Below are 4,322 nucleotides of genomic sequence, written 5' to 3' on the forward strand. Positions count from 1 at the left end.
TCAGGGGGGACCAGTGGATAGTGCCTTCCCAGCATCATAGGGAATTTATCGAAATGGCCCATGAAAGCCCCGGAGCGGGACATCCCGGCCCTGAGACCACCTGGCAACGGGTGGAGAGGGTGGGGTGGTGGCCGAGCCTCCGGGAGGATGCTCGCGATTTTTGTGCGAGCTGCCTGGTGTGTGCTACCAATAACCCGGACCCCAAGAAGAGAAAGGTCTCGTTGGGACACATCCGCAGGGTGGAGGGGCCCTGGCAGTCGATACAGATCGACTATATTGGACCCCTTCCCCCAGCGACGGGGGGTTACAAGTACTGTCTGGTGTTGGTGGATATTTTCACCAAGTGGGTGGAAGCCTTCCCCTGCCGAACAGCCACCGCAGCAGGCACAGCCAGGATACTGGTCAGGGAGGTATTCTCGAGGTGGGGACTCCCACAGTTTGTGGAGTCAGATCAGGGGAGTCACTTCACGGGACAAGTGATGCAAGCGACCCTGAAAGTCCTGGGGATTAAGGCCAAATGGCATGTGGCTTATAACCCTCAATCCTCAGGTCCTGTGGAAAGGTTAAACAGGACTATAAAGGAAAGGATCAGGAAAGAAACAGGCAGCTCGCCCAACCGGTGGGTAGAAATCTTACCCTTAGTTTTAATGGGGATCCGGGCAAGCCAGTCCAGAAGCACAGGGTACTCCCCGCACGAGCTCATGACAGGGAGAGTCATGAGAACCCCGATCCATGTCAGGGTACCTTCCCTGACAGAGGGACAGCTTAGGGAGGTAAACCGGGACAAGTTTGCTAAGAAGCTGATGGAGCAGCTGAAAGAAATTAACTGGCAGGCAGCGTTTAATATGGGGACCCAGCACCGGAGGAACAAGCTGCTACTCGAGCCCCACACTACCCAGGAATGGGCCATAGGGGACCAAGTAATGGTCCGGAATTTTGCACGGGTAGGAGCCTTTGAGCCACTGTACGCGGGACCGTACAGTATAGTGGACAAGGCCAGCCCCATGGTTTACGCAGTACAGCTCCCCCGGAAGATTAAATGGTTCCACGTGAACCAGTGCAAACTTTTCGACCCCACCAGGGCCGGTAAGAGTAAGTTGGGGGGGGGGCTGGGGGTGATAGTGGAGAAGCCGCCTGCAGAATTGACGACGGTGGGGGAGGTCCCTGACCCCACGACCACACAACCGGTGACAAGGTGCTGTCCCCAAGGGGCAGTCCCAAAGAGACCGACAGTGCTGCAAGCACCCAGCCCAGGGACAGGAACGATTCCCAAGCCCTTACCTGTGGGTCAGGTGGCCTGCCTTAGTATAGAGGCTAAGGAGGCGGAGGAAGTGGAGGTATCACCTTGGGCTTGGGAACCAGTCAGGGGACGGAGGAGCAATCGGGTCTCCAAGACCCCGGTAAGATGGTCCCCATCCCATCTCCCTGTCACCCGGTCCCGCAGTAAGGGGGCCCGAGTGGGAGGGAGCGCTGAGGGATCCCCGAACCCTGTTGGGGAGGGAGCGGCAAGAGGCAGCCCGAACCCCCGGGAGGGGACGGTCTGGCCCGAGCTATTCGACCAAACAGGCGGACTGCCCCCGTTTAGCGGGGCACAGTTTTAATTTGGCCACCCGGAGACGGGTGGCATTGTATATATCATATTCCCTTTTCTTTCCCCCTGCTAGTCCTAATTAGTATGTAGTTGTGTGTGAGGTATTTGGGATCGTGGGGACACAGAAGCGCCTGGTGCAAGGGTAAAATGATGAAGCACCAGGCACTAGGACCCTGGTGCAGCCGGGCTGTAAAACACAGAACCCCAGACAGGCTGCGGCAACTTCAAAGCAGGAGCTGCTGCTGCCACCGGATAGCACCCATGCACTTTAAGGTAGGTAATTCTGTGGAGGCAAGGATGTGTTTTGTTTGTCTTACAGATGGGGCACCCGACGATGTGGAGTTTGCTGATCCTGGCGATGGTGGGACCGGGAGAACTCCGCAGAGGAGAGACAGAAGAGTCCTTTGTCTATGGGTGCTCTGGCGGCAGAGCCCCTCTTGTCACTACCGGACAGGGAAACCAGGTGGCCACAGAGCAGGCCCGCTACTTACACCTAGGGAGATGGCCTGGGTGGCTGGGGTCGAACTCGACCAGGTACTCCAGCCACCAGAGCTTCACCTATGGAGAGGCCTCGGTACTCTGCGAGGAGATACAGGTGGCGACTGACCGGGTTAGGGTGACTGAGGGCAGGCGGGTGTGTTTAACCTGTGAGGGGGACGTTCCTGTGGGGAGATGGTGGTGGCTCAGGAAGCTGAGCCCGGACATGAGGGATCGATCCCCGGACTGGGAACGAATGGACAATGACCCCTACCGAACCATCACGGGGTCACCGGGTAGGATCACCGTTTGCTGGGATAAGTGGTGGGCTTCTGACCAGGGCATTTATTTGTGTTCATGGGGATCTACCAAGGCATGTCCACAAGGGGCATTAATCACTTTTGTAAGGTGGTGGCAGAACCCAGGGAACGGGATAAATTGACCGCAGTGGGGAGGGATGTGTAACGCCCAGGGAAGGGATGACTGTAGAAGCTACCGAACTGCTGGTTCAGGTAAAGCGACCCCTGCCCACAGCCCAACCGATCGACCCTCACAACTGTCCGATCACCACCAGGGGGGAGCCTGAGAATGGTTTAGTGTTTGCCCCCACAAAGGAAATGTTGTACAGGGGGTACATTATGCTGTCGCCTCAGTTGGACTAAACCTTTCAGCTGCAGGTATCGACGATGGAGGATAAATGAAGAGCCCTCAACGGGAAGAAGCGAAGTGCAGCCAAGAAAGGAGGATCCTTGATGAAATAAACAGATGCAATTGTAAATAGTTGTATGGATTCGCGGGTCCCAGTTACTTGACTGGGATATATGTACAGGGACCCTTACGTTTGGGGTTCCGGTGAAATGTGTACTTGAGTGTGATATATGTACAGGGACCCTTACGTTTGGGGTTCTGGTGAAATATGTATATGTTACTGTCTGCTTGAATTAAGTATGGTCTTGTCTTTCCCTTTCATTGAAATCAGGGGTAGCCTAGATTAAGGGAACTGTCTTGGGACTTGTAGTTTCGCATGTTGTTGGGGGGGGGGACCTACGGTCCACACAAAAGGAAATAATTGCCCTTCACCTGTGTCGATACGGTCCAAGCAGGTAGGGACGTATCGAAGGGGCATCTGTAAGGTTTTCGGGCAATTCGGCCCTTTTGGAGAAACTCAGAGACTGTAAACTGACTTTCCAGGCAAGGGAACAGAACCAGTTTTCCCAGCAGGCTTGGCCCGCTGAGCTGAGTGGGGACATAAGCACATAAATATTTACAAACACCCCCCCTAGGAGCTACAAGGAAGAAGGAGCCAGACAACAAGATAACATCAAGACACAGACAAAGGGGCACGGGAATACACAGGAGGCTTGCATGCAAGCAGGACAATGGGATGGTCATAGCCCCATGCAAATGTAAATGACCTGGCCTCCACCAGAGCAGAATCCAATCAACACCCCATCAACATAGCAGCATCTCCGGAGCAGATGGAAGTCTTTGAAAATCTTCAAGGGAGCTCAACCTCGTTATCTCAAAAAACAGACTGGAGGCGGACCTAGGGGAGGTACTCCCATCTCGACAGCTCTGACCGGCTCAAAGGGGGCGGGACCAGCGGGAACTTTAAAACTTACCTTTTCAATGCAAAAGGGGCTGGCCGATCACAGGACAAAGCCAGGTAAAACAATATAAAAGGGGCTGTGTTTTCGATTGGGGGGCGGTTCGTTCCTGGCTCGACCTCTGCACCCCTGACTTGACCTCTGCAGCCTGTGACCGTAAGTAACCCGCAGCAGCTTGCGAAACTCCCTTGATTTTAATAGTGGTTGAGGCTTTGGGGAAGGGAACTTGTTTTGTGCCTTGTGATTTTGCTAAAACCTGTGTAACTGTAAGAATTTCCGTTGTGTCCGCTATATTACCTTTTGAATAGACTTAGTTGTATTAGAGCATAAGATTTTACTGTGTTTCTTCTGTTGATGATTTTGACCTGGGTTTTACAATAAATCTTGATTTGATGCTAATTGGAGTCGTTTAAATTCTTCAATCCTTCACCAGCGATCTCTGACCAAGTCATTGTTAAAATACTCCTCACCTTAATTCCGGGTTCAGGAATCGAGGGTCATCTTGAGCGATTCACTCAGGACAGACTGCTGGTTAGGGAATAAACAGCAGTGTCCTATTCTCTCTCTTGGGAAAGCTACTCTAGTGGAGTAGGAACCGGGTGGCTGTTGCACCACCGGCAAGAGAGAGAATCACCTGGGTATTGGTA

The 4,322-nt window shown here is 53.5% G+C and overlaps 1 long non-coding RNA gene across 1 annotated transcript; it reads left to right on the forward strand.

Moving 5' to 3' along the window:
- Window positions 1–1,403: 1,403 nt before the first annotated feature.
- Window positions 1,404–4,074, forward strand: LOC140424655 (uncharacterized). Its single transcript, XR_011947653.1, has 2 exons — window positions 1,404–1,864; window positions 2,740–4,074. It is a non-coding gene; the product is annotated as an uncharacterized lncRNA (long non-coding RNA).
- The last annotated feature ends 248 nt before the right edge of the window (window positions 4,075–4,322 follow it).

Source organism: Scyliorhinus torazame, chromosome 6, assembly GCF_047496885.1.
Source record: "Scyliorhinus torazame isolate Kashiwa2021f chromosome 6, sScyTor2.1, whole genome shotgun sequence".
Lineage (NCBI taxonomy): Eukaryota > Metazoa > Chordata > Chondrichthyes > Carcharhiniformes > Scyliorhinidae > Scyliorhinus > Scyliorhinus torazame.